Source organism: Pelophylax lessonae (assembly GCF_965119305.1).
Source record: "Pelophylax lessonae genome assembly, chromosome: 2".
Classification (NCBI taxonomy): Eukaryota; Metazoa; Chordata; class Amphibia; order Anura; family Ranidae; genus Pelophylax; species Pelophylax lessonae.
In genome coordinates this window covers 459,967,012-459,986,444 of record NC_138769.1, presented here as the reverse complement: position 1 = coordinate 459,986,444, position 19,433 = coordinate 459,967,012, and the positions used below count along the sequence as shown (strand labels likewise).

Genomic DNA, 19,433 nt, shown 5'->3' with positions numbered 1-19,433 from the left:
TTTAAACTGTCATTTTTTTTTCTTTGTAAATGTCACTTTTGCTGTAGCACTTACTGCAGCAAGAATGAAAAAAAATTTGTGTGGAGTCCCCCCATCAAAATGCGTATCAGACCCTTTAAGTCTGGCAAGGATTTTAAGGTGGTACCTTATGCAAAAAAAGCCAAAAAAAGTGTGAAGTTCCAAAAATTCATACCAGACACATGTGTCTTCCCCCTCTTAAACCATACTAGGCCACACACCCTGAACATGGGGTGGGGGGTGAGGTGTGTTTAGACCGAATCATACTGATCAATGAAAATCCAAATGATGATGATTTAATGGTAGCCAGTCAAGCCAGTCAAGAAGACAAATAAAGGGCTGAAAAGTCAGCTGAGGAACAAAACTACTAGAAAGCAGCAACACGGAATAGATATAGTAAAACAATTAAAATGACCTTTGCCTTGAACAAAAATAAATACATAAATAAATAAATAAATAAATAAATGTGACAATCAACTGACAGAAGTGATGGTATTGGCTATAAGGAACACCACCTTGTAGGTGACAGAAGGTAGAGAAATATCTATAATGGATAAAAGTTGGTTTCTGAAGCACAGAGAGAGATTGCCACACAGAGATTGCCACAGAAAAAAAGGATAGTAGACCCACTGCCTTATCTGCACATTGGTGAGTGTGTGAGCTCCTTAAAGTGACCCAGGTGCAGAGTCTAAGCACACACCAGATCTTCACCAGAGTACCCACTAAGGAGTGATTGACTTTACCAGATCTTCACCAGAGTACCAACCAAGGAGTGATGGACTTTACTGCTGGATGTACCAGGTTGCAGAAACACCTGCTCCAAAGGCAGCTGACCAGCAAGAAAACCAGAGTGTGGTACACAGTCAACAGGCAATATTGGAAATAGAGACAGGCAAAAGATCAGGGCAGGTAGCGAACAAGTGTAGTCAAATGCAAGCTTAAATAGAGTAAACAAGAACACAGATAATAACATGGATGGGTCAAAATTTAAACCATGCATCATGCTGAAAGGGACATTCCATTTGGTCCAGTGGATTGCATTGCGTTGAAAAAAGTACGGCATGCCGCAGAGTGATGGTATGATCTGTGATGACAGTGAGAGCAAAGTTTTATGTCTTGTTTATGTATTTGAACTGTGTTGGGCATGGCAGCTCAATACATCACAGGTAAACAGCTCTAGATGTTTAGAACATAGTAATTTGTGACTGCTGCCTTTTTCAGATAAGATAAAAAAAATAAAAAGAGGAAACCAGTTTTCTGCAGGAAAACAACCCACTTTTGCTCCAGTTTTCTAAAATCAAGTAAACATCAGAAATGATTTTAAATAGTCAGAATACTCACTTCTTAGAAATCTTATCAATTGATGTGTACAAGGTTCCTTAAAATTTTTCTGGAGAACCTGTACACTTGTAACACAGCTTGTATAAATATTACAGTTTGTTAATACTGTAAAGGTCTAAGGGTCTACTCACTGTTTACATATTAGAGGTGTACTTTTCTCACCCCAGCAGCAACTTCATAATTGCCTTCTCTGCCTGCCAGCGGGGCACACGGTCTATCACACAGGCTTGGGAATTGAATCACATGCTTACAAACCTAGGAATTCCAGTCTTCTGTACAGCTCTGAAAGTATATAGAATGTGATGGTCACTCTTTCTAGCTTCAGGGATGTTTGTTGCTTAGGGCTGATCCTGATTATTTTGTGACCTATTCACTTTTCAAAATCAAAGCTCCATTCAGAAAACACAACCAAGTCTGCTGCTTTCATAACTGAAATGCACTAGGAGTGTTTTTCCTTAAACCCAACTTCTTTTCTTTCTAACCTCCCTCCAGTCCTGTCAGCTTCAGAGCTCCTCTACCCCTACTGGAATACTTCTGTTTACATCCTGGGACCTGAAGACAGAACAAGTAAGAGAGATGTATTATAATCTATACTACGGGAATATTTACTACTATCCCTATTATTTTTCGTTGGTTTAATTCACTGTTTTATAAACTTTAAAACTAAACTAAACTTTTAAACTGTCATGAGAACTGCTAAGTTTGGTGATAGTATTATGTGGGCAAATAAAAAAAATAAGTAATTTGAATGCATTGGCACTACTTCTATTTCATTGGAGACTATTAGACATATTTTTAAGACAGTGGGAGGACCAAAGATGGGGTGCAAAGTCAAAGGAACCTTTAGCATAGTGAAAACAATGAATGATGATTGCTGAATGGTAGCAATGGGTTAGACATTACAATTTGCATAACTTGTACAATTTGAATGCATGACATTTGATGTTTTACTCACGCTGCCCTTACGTATTGGTTAATATATGAATATTTATTATTACTGTTGTATTCGGGATATGCTACATTTCACTAAACCAATGTGCCATAAAATGAATTGTTAACATTTGCACTATTCATTGCCATGATATATATATATATCCATCTATATTTTACCAGTACAAATGAATGTTCCATAAATAACTGTGTTATGTAACTGTATCTGTCTGTGTATTGTGTCAATTAATGCAAAAAGAAATAAAAAATATAGCTGGGAAATAATAGAGTACTACAGACAAATCGGATATTGTAGAGGGTAATTCATTGAAATAATTTGCCTTTATGAAAGGTGGCTATTGTTATACTTTGGGAGGGTTACAGCATGGCTGTTGTACTTTACAAGCTGCTTAAACGTGATGTATGCGTTTATAACTAATTCTTTTGGACATTAATAATTACAGTATTAATGTCATTAAAACTAAGTTACATGGCAATTTATTGAGTTTTACCAAAATATATTTCAATTTACAGATATCCAAATACGATATAAAAGTTGGTTATTCAGGTGTGCTTATATTTAATCTCTTCATTATAAAATTTGTGAGAAAACAAAAGTCAGAAATATAAATTAACTTTACAAAAGTTTGGCTGTGGTTCCATATTCACAATTATCTTTGCATGTATTTACATCTCAGGATTAGATATGGCAAAATATATCTTGTGGTACAAGGACAAGGATAATGTACATTAATGTTGGGATCCTAAACACAAGAGTTATTCAGATATTAATAACTGAGATCTGTTATTTTGAAAATGATATTTGAGAGGTCCCAAAAAAGGAGAAAAATGAAAAAGACAACACCTGTTCCACAGAAACAATTTAGATATTTTTTGAGAAATAGTGGTAATTTATATCATTGCAATTATGGAATGCTTTTTTTAATATATTTAAACTTGTCTTTATTACATTTTCTAAAGAACAGAAAGAACAAAAGTCCAAAAAATAAATTGGCATTCCAAAGTGCCAATTAAAACCTTGCAAAGCAGAGAAACCATAGCAACTGATCAAAAGTTATCTTTAACTGATCTGATTATGTTAAATTGTAATCTGCTTGGTTGCTATGGGCTACTGACACTGCACTGTAAACACACAAGCATATTTAATAAGGTAGAGAAAAGTGCAGTAGCTCATGGCAACTAAACAACTTTCTTCTCATCCGAATACAGTAAACTGAAAATGAATGGATTTGCAAAAAATAATTTGTACTTTCTCTGGGGGAAAAAAGGAAAAACCTTTCAAGCTAACCCAATTTTACTGATTGGTATGGATGTCTGGGACAATCCACCTTGTCATTATTTACTGTCACATTTCTTCATTTATTTATTTGTTCATATGACTTATTGATCAGCTATTTAATGTTATGTTCATTTTTATGTTGCAGTGGTGCTCCATCTGGTAATTTAGTGTCTGTTGTCAATAGTGTTGTGGAAGAGACTTGAAGGTATGCTTACTTGGCAACCTAGTTGTAAGACCACTTTGACCACAATCTATCAACCACTCAGCCTGGTTCAGTTTTGGAATATTGGTTAAGAAGCGTTGGCTTAAAGTAACTGTAACATTTTGACAACTGATGCAGCTGCAGTGACACAGACAGGAGGGTTTAGCTTGCACTCATGACTATTTGAAGAAGGTCTCAGCCAGATTTGACAGGGAGAAATAAAGAAAAAAAAAAGAGTATGGCCATGAAGAGATTATATTTAAAAGGTGACTAAAGATTAATGCCCATTGTGCTTTACTTGCCTGTACATAGATACTGTAACAAGCCCAATGATGAAGTTGAATGCCCACAGTAAAAGAAAATGCCATATTAACAGGCAAGAGAGAAGGAGTCAAGGAACCCATCCTGCTTAGTACTTTGAAGACAAAAGGCACTAATTCAGCTCAAAGAGACAGAAAAGCATCAGTGAATATATCATTTTCTCATAATAAAGAAATTTGTTTAATAGAAAGTATTTTCACTCATATTACTTCCCCTCATTTTTTACTCTATTACATGTCTTGTAGAACTGCGCATAAGTGACAGTATACAGCAAGTGGCCATAAGTTTTGAGAATTACACAAATATTCATTTTCACAAAGTCTGCTGCTTCGGTGTTTTTAGATCTTTTTGTCAGATGTTACTATGGTATGCTGAAGTATAATTACAACCATTTCATAAGTGTCAAACTATTTTTATTGACAATTACATGAAGTTAATGCAAAGAGAAAATATTTTCAGTGCTGACCCTTCTTTTTCAAAACCTCTGCATTTCACCCTGGCATGCTGTCACTCAACTTCTGGGCCACATCCTGACTGATGAAAGCCCATTCCTGCATAATTAATGCTTCGGGGTTTTTTTTTTTTTTTTTTTTGTTCCCCAGCCTCTTGAGGATTGACCACAAGTTCTCAATGGGATTAAGGTCTGGGAGTTTCTTGGCCATGGACCCAAAATTTCTATGTTTTGTTCCCCATGCCACTTAGGTATTACTTTTTCCTTATGGCAATATGCTCCATCATGCTGGAAAAGGCATTGTTCCTCATCAAACTGTTCTTGGTTGGTTGGGAGCAGTTCCTCTCAGAAGATGTTTTTGTACTATTCTTTATTCATGGCTGTGTTCTTAGGCAAAATTGTGAGTGAGCCCACTCCCTTGGTTGAGAAGCAACCCCACACATGAAAGGTCTCAGGATGCTTTACTGTTGGCATGACACAGGACTGATGGTAGCACTCACCTTTTCTTTTCCAGACAAGGTTTTTTTCCGGATTACCCAAACATTTGGAAAGAGGATTCATCAGAGAAAATGACTGTACCCCAGTTCTCGGTAGTCCAATCCCTGTAACTTTTTCAGAATATCAGTCTGCCCCTGATGGTTTTCCTGGAAAGAAGTGGCTTCCTTGCTGCCCTTCTTAATACCAGGCCATCCTCCAAAAGTCTTTGCCTCACTGTGAATGAATGAAGGTTTCCCCCGATCCCAAGGCTGAATCAGCTGGAGGTGATGGTTCTGGCGCTTGCTGGACTTTCTTGGGCACTCTGAAGCCTTTCTCACAAATGCAGTGAAAATGTTTTTTATGGGATTTAGTTCATTTTCATGGCAAAGAGGGACTTTTCATCTGATCACTCTACATACAATTCTGGAGTATATGCAAATTGCCTTCATAAAAATTGACGCTGCAGACTTTGTGAAAATTAATATTTGTGTCATTTTCAAAATGACAGAAATTACAACTCTTATAGACAGGGCCAGACAACTGCCCCCCGGGCTACTCCATCTGCCCCTATAATACCTAGCCTGCCCCTATAATACCCTAGCACACCCCTATACTGCTCTAGCCTGTCTATATACTACCCTAGCCTGTCTATATACTACCCTATCCTGCCCCTAATAATGCCCTAGCCTGTCCATATACTACATTAGCCTGTCTATATATTACCCTAGCCTGTCTATATACTATCCCAGCCTGTCTATATACTACCCTAGCCTGTCTATATACTACCCTAGCCTGTCTATATACTACCCTAGCCTGCCCCATACTGTCCTAGCCTGTCTATATACTACCCTAGCCTGCTCCCATACCGCCCTAGCCCGTCCATATACTACCCTAGCCGCATGTCTATATACTACCCTAGCCTGTCCATATACTACCCTAGCCTGCCCCAAGACTGCCCTAACCTGTCCCTATAATGCCCCAGCCCTCCCCTATAATGCCCTAGCCCGCCTCTTGGAATTGAACATAATGGTACGTCAGTAATTTTGCATATAGACAAGGTGCTGCTGCGTGTAAATATGACTTCCTGATTAATTTACTTTTAGTTTTAATTATCATGATATAAAATAATGGATGAGCTTGATATATATATATATATATATTTTTTGGGGGTGCCTCTAAACACCCCTCTATGTAATCTTAGGTGCCCATGCAGACATTGGCATTTACAGGCATGTAGAGGCAGGGTTGTTTAGAGGCATAAAAAAACACCAGTTGTGCAATCACAAGAGGAACATTTTAGCATAAAAAATGCCAAAACGTGCCTAAAATAAATTAAATTAATTAATAAGTTAAACATCTTAGTGCTTGAATGCCTAAAAATGCCTACGCATGTTTGCAAAAACAGGGCTTAGGCGTGTTTTGTTAGCTGATTTTCTCCTGCCAGGAGAAAAGTGTTTATAAAAGCCCCAATATATATAAAGCATTAGGTGTGTACTGAAGTGATACTATGGCCAAAATAAAAATGGCATATATGATATAGTCTGTCAGTAGCATTACCATGGCAGTCTTTGTCACCCCCTGTAACTTTTATTGCCTAGTGATCTGGGCAGTAAGTCTTTTGTTTTTCAAACTTCCTTTAACAGACCAGGCCATCCAGCAAAAGTGGCAGTCAGAGGATTGAGACAAACCATTTAACACAGACGGGTAACTTAAAGTTTTATTCATTTGTGTAAAATCTTTATCCCCAAAGGAAAAAAAAAATTATTGCTATAATTGCTTAGTACGTTTTTAGATGGAGTTTGATTTTAAATTGTTAGTCACTAATCTAAATCTTCGTTGTACTAGTCCAACTAAACACTACCTTATCCACTGATTGACAATTCTGCTTTTCAAGGGTGGCTACATTGCTCCTCCATAAATCCAGCGGAGGACGGATCGTAGCCACCTTAAGACAGGAGGTTTAATGCTGGCTCATGAAAATAAGGGAATAAATGCTAAAAAGAAAACGAATGCAGTCATTACATCCAATGATTGGTAAGCTACACTATATTACATTTTTGTTTTTGGGTTTATTTATGCTTTAAGCATCACAAAAAGAATGATGGCTGCAATCAAACAAAAGAAAACCCTTATCCTCCATGGGTATTCTTTCTTTATTAACCACTTGCCGACCGCCGGCAGTACATATACTTCGGCGGTCAGCCCCGTGCAGGCAAAGCTACGTATCGCTACGTCGCTCGTGCCCCCGGCCCCGCTCATGACCTGATTTGGTTCAGAACCGATCAGTCATCAGGACCAGGCCAATGATTTTTGGCCTGGACCTGTTGATTGGTCTGGCCTAATCAGATTCTGTTCTGTGCCTGTGAAATGTAAACACAGGCACAGAATAGACCTGCTCTCCCCTCCCATGATCCTTCTTGGATTAATCAAGAGGAGAGAGCTGGTCTAAACTGTGAGTACTGCACCAAGCACACCCACACACACTTAGATAGGCACATTTCACCCCCGATCGCCCCCCCTAGTTAACCCCTGCACCCCCTGTCACAACACACACTGTATACAGTATATAGCATTTTCCTATATACCCGTGTAAGGGGGACTTGTGACCAGGTTTAGCGCTTGCGGCCGTTCCTTTCATACTTAGGATACCCGCCACCCCCCCAATAAGATTTAACCCCCTGATCCCCCCTCATCACCCCCAGTTAACCCCTTCCTCCCTGTCACATTGCACACTAATACACACGTAATATAGTGGTTTACTGTATTTTTGTATTAGTGTGATTGTGACTTGAGTTAGCGCTCGCAAATTATTTTCTGTCCCAAGGAGGTTTAGCGCAGATCCCTGGCGCATAGTTAGAAATAACCCCTTGATTACCACACACACACACACACACACACACACACACACACACACTTCCATTACTAGTATAGTGTTTGAACAGATCAATTTATGATCTGATCAGAACTATACTAGCGTCCCCATAGTTTAGGGTTTCCAAAATGCGGTGTTTGCACGATCAGCACTGATTCCTGCCAGTACCTGCGTTTAACCCCTCTGCCCAGCCCCCCCCCCCCACCCAACCCAGGCAAGTGTAGTAAATTAGATTACTGTCACTTACAAAAAACACAACACACAAAACCGCTGTGTTAGCAGAGTCAGGCCTGATCCCTGCTAGCATTAGCAGTTTTTTTGGTAGCGGTTGAAATAGTCCTTGACAACGGTGCTTTTTTTACCTGTGAGTCACACTACTGTACCGGTAAATCTAGTTACTAAAATGACTAAATGGTGGTACAGTAGTGCAGAGGCTTACAGTATACTGACCATGTCAGATGAGAGCGATGGGGAAGCCTCACTGGCAGAATCAGGGTCAGTATACGAACCTGAACAGAGCAGCGGCTCCCTGACAGATAGCTCTGACAACGGATGGGTCCCTGTTAGAATCAGGAGTACCCGACCCCATTCTGGAGTTGCTAAGGTGCAGGAATCGCAGGGTGCTCGTATGGAGCAGAGTGTCGGTACTAGTGCCGCTCATCCTACTGGTGGCCTGGCCTAGTACATCCTGGACCTAGTACAACCAGCACTGCAGTAACACTTGGTGACGTGGCGAGTCCCATAAGTGCAGTTGAAGCTGGTGCGGTGGCTAGCACGAGTAGTGGCTTGCATCCACAGCGTATTTGAAGACAGGCCCGTAGAGCCTATAGTGCCCTTCCTAATGAGCTGGCATATGCCAATTGGCAACCCACTGATACTACAGTGCCAGTACTTCCCCCATTCACTGCCCAACCTGGAATCCACGTGGAAACAGCCAATTTACACCCCTGGATTTTTGTGAGCTGTTCTTCATGGAAGATCTTTTCAGATCTATTGTGGATCAATCAAATTTATATGCACGTCAATTAATCGCCGCCAACCCAAATTCGCCACTTGCCAGACCATCCGGCTGGAAACCTTTAACGGTTCCTGATTTTAAAATCTTTCTGGGCCTTTCCCTGAACATGGGCATAACCAAAAAGTGTGAATTGCGGCTATATTGGTCCACTAGCCCAATCCACCATATGCGTGTGTACTCTACCTCCATGTCCAGGGCGAGATACGAGCAAATTCTGTGATTTATGCATTTCAACGACAATGAAATCTGTTGTCCTTGGGGAGACCTTGAATATGATTGGCTCCACAAAATTTGGCCCCTCATAGACCACTTCAATCAGCAGTTTGCAGCCTTGTTTACCCCCGAACAAGTTGCCTGTGTTGACGAGTCCCTGATTAAGTTTACTGGCCACCTTGCTATGAAGCAGTATCTCCCCAGCAAGCGTGCCAGATAGGGGGTCAAGCTTTATAAGCTCTGTGACAGGACCACAGGTTATACAGTTAGTTTCCGGGTCTACAAGGGAAGAGATAGCACTGTGGAGACCCCCAACTGCCCAGACTACATAGGGAGCAGCGGCAAGATAGTTTGGGACTTGGTGTCACCCTTATCCGGAAAGGGGTACCATTTGTACGTAGACAATTTTTACACAAGTGTGCCACTATTTAGTCACCTGCTCGAATTACAAATTGGTGCATGTGGCACCGTGCAACCTAATCGCCGGGGCTTCCCCCAATGGCTTGTAAATTCCCGTCTTAGTCGGGGGGAGAGAGCCTGCTTGAAAATGGACAAATTGCTTGCGGTGAAGTGGAGGGATACACGGAATGTTTTCGTTCTGTCCTCCCTTCATGCAGACACGACAGTCCAAATTACCACGGCAACTGGCGTTATGGAGAAACCCCTCTGTGTCCACGAAAATAACCTTAATATGGGAGGGGTGGACCTTAACGACCAGCTTTTGGCGCCATATTTAGTTGCCCGTAAAGCCAGACGCTGGTACAAAAAAGTGTCTGTTTATTTATTCCAATTGGCTATGCTGAACACCTTTGTCCTATACAGGGCGTCAGGATGAACCGGATCCTTCCTAGAATTCCGGGAAGCGATCATCAATGCCTACCTGTACCCAGGCGGTGTTCCTGTCCAACTTCCCCTTCCAGATGCAGTGAGCCGGCTGCATGAGAGGCATTTTTCACATGTCCTCCTGAGTATCCCTACCCAAAGACGTCCCCAAAGAAGATGTCGTGTCTGTAGCAGGCATGGATTTAGGTGTGACACCCGTTATTATTGTCCCACCTGTCCTGACCAACCTGGTCTCTGCATCGGGAATGTTTCGAGCGCTACCACACACTAGTAGAGTATTAGTGTAGGGTACAGCACGACATAGTGTAGGGCACACAAACACAGGGTCTCGAAAGATGTTCGATGGCTATCGACATTTTGAGAGACCCAAGCTGGAAAATTGCAGTTCACAAAAAAAAGTGCTAAAAAAAAATACAAAAAAAATTAAATAAAAAAGCCAAAAACAGTTGTCGTGTCAGTTATTTTTATATTCTTCTACTCTTCCTACTGTACTTTTACTGTACTTTGTTTGTTTTTCATTCTTTTCTTAACCTGTTTCTCTTGCAGGTACCCGTCGGCTGCCACACTGATTTTATATATTCTGACACAAACAGTGTTTGGGCTCAGCATATATGGATACCTCTGATGGCAGCAGCTGTGGTAGGTTGATTTCACCACTGCAGTTAAAATACCTTTAGGTATACGTGGAATATTGTCATGTATACCCACCATTAAATCAGTGGGTTTGGTTGTTGGGCAGTTAATGGTGTGTAATATTACACAATATTCCTGTGGGGATTTCTTTTAGGTTCTCTTTTTTTCATTCAGCCCACAGGCTGCATGAAAAAAAAAAAACCTACACTATATGCCAAACAAGGACCAGCAATGTACTGGTACGTTGCTGGACTTTGAGTGGTTATACCAGGATAAAACCTGTAAAGACTTTTAAAGGCTTTTAACCACCTCAATACTGGGCACTTAAACCCCCTTCCTTCCCAGACCAATTTTCAGCTTTTAGCGCTGTTGTATTTTGAATGACAATTGCGCGGTCATGCAACACTGTACCTAAACCAAATTTATGTCATTTTTTCCCCACAAATAGAGCTTTCTTTTGGTGGTATTTGATCACCGCCAGGTTTTTTCTTTTTTGGTGCACAAATAAAAAAAGACCGAAAAGTTTGAAAAAAAAACGTTTTTTTGTTTAGGTTATAAAATTTTGTAAATAGATACGTTTTTTCCTGCACTGATGAGCACTGATGACGCCGCACTGACAGGCACTGATGAGGAGACACTGATGGGGTGGCACTGATGGGGTGGCACTGATGGGGTGGCACTGATATGCAGCACTGATGGGCACTGATAAGTAGCACTGATATGCAGCACTGATGGGCACTGATATGTGGCACTGATAGATAGCACTGATATGCAGCATTGGTGGGCACTGATAGGCAGCGCTGATGGGCACTGATAGGCAGCACTGATGGGGACTGATCGGCGGCACTGATGGGCAGTGATAGGCGGCACTGATGGGCACTGATAGGTGGCACTGATGGGCGGCACTGATCGGCACTGATGGGCACTGATAGGCAGCACTGGTGGGCAATAATGGGCACTGGTGGGCAGCACTGATAGATGGCATTGGTGGGCAGCACTGATAGGGGGGCACCACTGGCAGGCTCTCTGAGCCCTGTTTGCCATCCCTGGTGGCCATGGTGGGCATCCCTGGTGGTCATGGGTGGGCATCCCTGGTGGCTCTAGTGGCACCCCCTCCCCCCAGGGCTGCACTGGTAATCAATCATCTGATTACCAGCACAGACCCCCCCTGTGATCAGTGAGTAATTAGAAATACTCACTGATCACCCCAGCTGTAGAATCGATCCTCTCCTCTTCTCCTCACTGACAGGATCTGTCAGGAGGAGAAGAGATCTAAGCCGTTATAACGGCTGTATTGACATTACATGACGGCTGTGATTGGACACAGCCGTCATGTGATCAGGAGGGCCAATCACAGGGCCCTCCTGCCGAGTCTTGTTGCTCTGTGTCCTAGGGACACAGGCACATCGAGATCGCGCCGCTGCGCGTGCCCACGGCGGTGCGATCTCTCTCCTTCTGAAGGACGTTCCGGAACGTCCGATCAGAAGGACGAGACTCCCACCCGGCCGTATATGTACAATGGCCCGGGTGGGAGGTGGTTAAAAATGTACGTAGTTTGTTGCCGCTGCACAGGCGTGCGCAATTTGTAAAGCATGTCAAGTTTAGTATTTATGTACTCGGCATAAGATCATCTTATAAATTTTACCAAACAATTTGGAATTGTATAGTGTATTTGTGCATTACATTTAAAAAAAAATGTATTTTTTTTGCAGAAATTGCATTTGGAAAATCTGTGCGCAAATACCGTGTGACAAAAAAAATTTGCAAAATCCACCATTTTGTTTTGTAGGGCCTCTGCTCTAAAGAAATATATAATGTTTGGGGGTTCAAAGTAATTTTCTATTAAAAAAAAAATATTTTTTCATGTAAACAAAAATTCACAGAAAAGGCTTGGTTTTCAAGTGGTTAGAAGAGTGGGTGATGTGTGGCTAAGATTGAGCATGAAATGCCGGGACAGTTCAAACATCCCCCAAATGACCCCTTTTTGAAAAGTAGACACCCAACGCTATTTGATGAGAGGCATATTGAGTCCATGGAGTATTTTATATTTTGCCCTAAGTTTCGGGACACTTTGTTTTTTTTTTTTACACAAAGTTGTCACTAAATTATATATTGCTCACGCATGCCATGGGTATATGTGAAACGACACCCCAAAATACATTCTGCTGCTTCTCCTGAGTACAGGTATACCATATGTGTGAGACTTTTTGGGAGCCTAGCTGTGTACGGGACCCAAAAACCAATCCCCACCTTCAGGTTTTCTAATGGCGTAAATTGTGTATTTTACCTCCGCACTACCCGTCACAGTTTCAGAGGCCCTAAAATTTAAAGATCGCAAAAAACCACCCCAAATGACCCCATTTTGCAAAGTAGACACTCCAAGCTATTAGCTGAGAGGCATGGTGAGTCCATGGAATAGTTTATATTTTGCCACAAGTTTTGGGAAAATTATTATTATTTTTTTTGTTTTTGTTTTTTTACACAAAGTTGTCACTAAATGATATATTGCTCACACATGCCATGGGTATATGTGGAATGACACCCCAAAATACATTCTGCTGCTTCTCCTGAGTACAGGGATACCCCATGTGTGAGACTTTTTGGCAGTCTCCTCTTTGAGCAGCCAAATCCTCCGGGGCTTAAGTGGTTAAAAAATTACAATATAAATGACTAAGATGTGAAGATGCTGACACAACTTGAAGGCATGTTTGGGAGAATTTTTAAAGAATGCAAACAGAGAAAGGTCTCCCAATTTCTTTATGCATACTTTATTCAGTTTGTTTGTGGCAAACACACGAAAGTTTGCTGCATGAGAGGGTGCTGTTTGTCCATACACATCCCCCTCTCCTCTCCCTCTCGCAGTGCTGCTCCTTGCAGTCTGCCCCTCCTCACTACAGTATTTACACCTCTGTAATGATGGTGTACAATTTAGAACGTTGGCACAAGTGCTTGATTATTTTGGCACATGCAATTAGACAATAATAGAAACTGTCACATATCACTTTTCGGATGATTTGGCATAGCTGGTGCTAACTTGTGTACTAACATTGTTGACTTGGCATGTAGAAAATGTACTGATATTTGCACTAAAAAAGTTATGCCTTTCCCTTTGCTAATCTACCCATTGTGGTTGGTTTACTTAAGGAGTAGAGCATGTGCACTTTGCAAAGAATAAGTAAATGTGGCAACAATTCACTTTGCAAAGAATACCCAATCACATGCAAGAAAAATAAAATAACAGGATTTTATTTGCATGTGATTGGAGGATTGAAGTCAGCTCAGCGTCAACTCATTCACTAAGGTTCCCTTGCAAAGTGAACATACTGTACTCCATACAGTCTCTGATTTACTTAACCACTTCCCGCCCAACCTACTGCCAAATGATCTTTGTCATTCTGGGTGAATGTCATATGATGTCCTCCCAGAACGGGCCACGCTGTGACGCAATATGTCACCGGCTGTGTCCACCAGGCACAGCCAATGACTGGTCAGTGTAACAGCCCACTCCCGGTACCATGTGATCACTGACCAATCACAGCAGATCACATGACAATTGTAAACAATGAATGGCTTTGATTCATGTCATTCATTGTGTACAATTGTATTGCTAGCACTGACTAATGTTTTACTATGTTTTTAACATTTGCATGGACCTGTGTAAGTCAATAAATACCACACTATATAAGCTTTTCTGGGCTCCTTGCTGGTGAGCTTTTTTACACCTAGAGTGATGTTTTGGATACTAGACCCTATTTAACTGGTGGCATTTACTTAAGATGATGGGTTCTAAATATGGATTGATGCTTATTAAAATCCTCCATCTGGTGAGTGCATTGTTTGGGTGAAGGCTCACATGTGAAGTTATCTCCATGCACCTGGTGATACCTTGTTGATGTTGTATTGTATAAAAATACACTTAACTTGCACTTATATAACAGCGATAATAAAAAAAGACCAGCTGGCACAATACACTTGTTATGACAGATAACAATATAAAATACAAATGCAGAGCTTCAAATAAAGTCCATATATGAAAAATCAATGAAGACAAGACAAAGAGTCCAGAGGTGTAAGATACACACTGGCCCTTACCCTCTAAGATGGACCACTACTCTCACAATGTTCAGATGCTCATTGTGTGATTTGACAGGGATCACACGGCCACTGATCTGGATCAAGTTGTTCCTGATGTAAGGAGCTCATCCACACCATAAGTTTGGGCACATAAGGATCAAAAGAAATCAGCAGGACAACCTCATAGTGTATTAGGTATTGTCCACATTTATTGGCAATGATAAAATAACATTTACCAAATGAACAGCATGAAACGCCTGTAAACTGCACTATGCTGGGAATGTTTCAAACCCTCAAAATGGCCGACCTCTGTGCGTGGCAACGTTTGCGTGAACTGGCTCCACCCAACGTGTTTCATCATATAGACATCATCAGAGGTGTGGTTCTGCACACGTACAATAGTAGAAGCCGGAAATGAATCAGCTACCCAGATTCTATATGCAGTATGTCTGCAGTATATATATTTGTGTGTATACTGCCATGTGCATTGTGTATGCCCAGGGACTTTGCCATTTGTGAAATATCTTTTGTTACACTGAGCATGCTCAGCCACTTTGCCATTTGACCCATATCTCTGGTTAAACTGAGAATTCTCAGAGACTTAGGTGTTTGACATCTGATAAGTAAATGGTAGACAATGCACTTCTTGCCTTCCATCTCATATTCTTGCTCTCCATTTCCACCTAAACCAAAACTCCCACAGTTGTCTTCACAAACCACACACAACACCGTTGCTGATTCAAGCTGATGCAAATTTAAAATGAGTAACAATTTTGTGTATTGTTTAGTATTTACAAATGATCATCATGTTTACCTCAAAAATACAATATGTGTACCAACATCATTAATCCAAATCAAAATGTCATTACTAAAATCCAGAGGGTAACACCGATATTCTACACTCACACACCAAATATCACAGAATAAATCAAGAAACAGAACTCCTGCCTGATGTAATTCCACCACCTATAGGTAAATGCCTAAAGAAATGTAGTATTTAGGTGTATAAGGGTTCCACCACCATTGCATATGTGTTCCAAGGGGAAGGGCAAGATGCAGTCTTGAGAATTTCACACCAGCACTATTTGCAGCCTCTTACCAAGCAAAAAGCCCCAAAATTAGAGATGGTCCTATAGGAGCATGCTGACAGTAATCAGCCATAACCAGCCTTGGAACCAGATGGCATATCACAGAAACAGGTTGGTCAATGGCACTCAGGACTTCTGGGGTACATCTGTATTGATTAACTTTTTGCACCCCAGGGACTTAGAGCTGTTTACCACCAGAGAGATGGAGGAGCCATGCATGGGGCAGCACAGTAGCTAACTGGTTAGCCTTCTGCCTTGCAGCACCGGGGTCATTGGTTTCAATCCCAAGCATGCCACTATTTGGTTAGAGGTTCTTCCTCTGTTGTGGTGTTTTAGCTTTTTTTTCACAAGGTATTATATTTCTGATGGGTTTCACATAATGGAAACAAAAGACATTGTAAATAAAGCAAGTGTGGGTTTTACACCAAATCTATAACAGTTTTTTTAGTCAGATATGGATTTATAAGTATGGTGTGATCCTGCACCCATATTTAAATGTTGGATGCTGATGACAAATGTGCTTGTCAACAATTTGTGGGAAGCAGCCCCCACAAAGTTTACATTTCCTGCTTTGTACCCTCCACATGCCAAACAAATTACAACTTGAATTGTTTTGTTTTTGGTATCACTGATCATGGCCAGAAACTTAGACATTTGATCTTTTCCATTATACACTGCACAGATACTAATGTTTATATAGCTGATGCATTCTTTCGTTTGCCAAGAGTTTGTGTTCCTGATCAACAGGTGTGAGTACTTGAGGCATACATGAAGAGACAGAATTAATTACATTAGTAGTGTGTCCTTTACTGGGTGGGTGTAGGTGTGCTATCAATCCAACCTATGTCATATAAAGGCCTACACTAGTGTGGTTTGCTTTGCCTTAGAAGAGGCCAGATTATTCGCAAGCAGGGTGCTATAGAGTGCATAATGACCTACACCGGCTGTGGTTTGATGAATGTTTTGTCTTTTTGCTGTAATTGTTTTGCATTTTGGCCCTCAAAAGTGGATTTTTGTGTGTCTTTGTCCAGTGTGACCATGCGTTTCTTGTTTGTGAGCATCAACTGACCCTTCTCTTTCGATTGTTACTTATACAAATCTCACATGTTATACAACTCCTAATGTTGATCTAGTTTCCTAAATTGTTTTTATAAAAATGAAGCTTCTGCTAACCCTAACCAAAAATGTATATGTGTGAATTTGAAGGGGGTTTAGTTCTTGTGCTGCTTTTTATTTTGTCAAATTTTATATCTTGTCTGTTTTATCCTGCACTTAAACTTTTGATGGAGGTGGGGTGGTGAGAGTTGTAATGTTTGACCTGGTTAGTGCTCACCTTATTTTTTTCCCTGCTGTACACTATGAACTTTAAGGTGTGTCTAATTTAGGTGTTTCTCTTTAGTTTGTAAGCTCTTTAGAGCGGGGCCCTTCTAACCAAATTGTAAAGTGCTGTGAAAAATGTTGCAACATTAAATGCCAGTCAATTTTTTGGACAAAGTAACTGAATGAATATAATAGTGTTCCTATTGTCAGAATAAAATGTAGAATCGGTTTTGATTTTTTTTTTTGTTGAGGTTTATTAAGCACTTAAGCCCCGGAGGATTTGGCTGCTCAAAGACCAGGCCCTATTTTGCGATTCGGCACTGCATAAATTTAACGGACAATTGTGCGGTCGTGAGATGCTGTACCCAAATGAAATTGACGTCCTTTTTTTCCCACAAACAGAGCTTTCTTTTGGTGGTATTTGATCACCTGTGCGAATTTTATTTTTTGTGCTATAAACAAAAAAAGAGCGACAATTTTGAAAAAATAACAATATTTTTTACATTTTTTTATGTGAAACTCTCAAATAAAAAATTGTAAAAATCAAACTTTTTTAACATTTTAGGTCAATTTGTTTTCTGCTACATATTTTTGGTAAAAAAAAATTGCAATAAGCGTATTTTGATTGGTTTGCACAAAAGTTATTGCGTTTACTAACTACGGGAAAGATTTATGTCATTTTTATTGTTTTTTTTTAAACTAGTAATGGCGGTGATCTGCGTTTTTTTTTTTTTGCGGGACTGCGACTTTTCGGCGGACAGATCGGACCCATGACTGACATTTTTTACACTTTTTGGGGTACCAGTAACATTACTACAGTATTCAGTGCTATACATATGCACTGTTACTGTAAAAATTACACTGGCAGGGAAGGGGTTAACTTTACTGGTGATCAAGGGGTTAAGTATGTCCCTAGGGGCATGATTCTAACTGTGGGGGGCGTGGCTTGTGATGTAATCACAGAGACATACGATCCTACATAGCAGGATCGCATAGCCTCTGTGATTACTTTGGTAAGAATGACAGACGGCTGTGTTTACATCAGCCGTCTGTCTTTCTCCTTCTCCTGCGGGAGATTGCGAGTGGCTGGCGGCCATCGGAGCCGCCAAGTCACGCGCGCTGGCTCCCCAGGGAATGAGCAGGGCCCCTGCGTCACTTTGCCTGTAAGCGGCTGACTGCCGCAGTAGATAGTCGGCAAGTGGGTAAAATATTTTAGAAGTAGAATGTCTTGTTAACACACCTTCCAATCTCTATTAAATCTACTATGCTACAAAATAATTTTATTCTGCACGCATGAAAGTCATTAAATAGAGAAAGTATAAATCCCAAACTAAAAGAGCAAGCTGTTAACAGCTCCAATGCTGATTTTCAGGTTCCAATGATTTTTGCTATAGGCAAGGTAAACTATTGAACATGTCAAATTAAGTATTCATTTTCTCTAATCACCAGTTGCCCACCCCATGAATACCATTTTTGAAAAAATTATTTAGCAAAATAAGCATATTGAACACATTTTCGCAATGGCACACAACTGGTTGCCTGGGCTGGCTCCTGACCTGGAAATGCATCCTCATGTGTGTGGAAGGACATTCGGATGCACTTGCAAGTGTTTGTGCTGCTTAGAGTTGTGAGCAAGTTAACATGGTAAGATCACTTTTTTTTTATCATGAGATGTTGCTGATTTGCAAGGTAAAGCTGGATACACACTATGCAACTTTTGTGGTTAGATTTCCTTCAGATTTACCTTTTCTATGTAGTGCAAGGGCCTGCCAGATTGCATACAAATTGAAAGTGTTTAGGTTTGACCTCATATTATATGGTTTTGGTAAGTCTAAAGGAAAAAGTCTTCAGAAAATCTTATAGTGTGTATGGCCCATTAGTGTGGGAGATGTCTCGGTGTTCCCAGGGTTTAGGGGGATGTAGTGTTGGAATTTTGTGTTTAGCGATCCTCAGAACACACGTCACTTCCTGATTCGTTGCACAGTAGACTTCCTGCATTTGTATATGTAAATACAGTGTGGAATGTGTGTATGCATTTTAGCAAGTGCTCCACAAACTACTGGCTAAAATCAAATCTAGTATAGTCCTAATGAACTCTATGCACATGTAACTTAGCTAGCAATTTTCACCACCGCATACATTCAAAAGTTCACCATTCACATAAAATGCCACAGATGAGTCATCTCTGGTCACATTTTACCAGTTTTCCCTGACAGCTGAGTGTGTCTGCAAATGCCTCACTTAAAGGCTAAGTTCACTTTTCATTTTGCTAAATTCCAGCTCCTAACAATATACCATTAAAGTACCTGCAACACAATACACAATTTCTTTA

The 19,433-nt window shown here is 40.7% G+C and overlaps 1 protein-coding gene across 2 annotated transcripts in view; it reads left to right on the top strand.

The window, feature by feature from the left end:
• Positions 1-1,663: 1,663 nt before the first annotated feature.
• OCA2 (OCA2 melanosomal transmembrane protein) overlaps positions 1,664-19,433 on the top strand; it is a 524,044-nt gene continuing 506,274 nt past the window's right edge. The window contains exon 1 of one of the 2 annotated variants that reach the window (XM_082246739.1): positions 1,664-1,926. The gene's annotated coding sequence lies outside the window, so the exon portion shown is untranslated. The remainder of the gene's footprint in view (positions 1,927-19,433) is intronic. The other variant, XM_082246738.1, reaches the window with a different exon arrangement.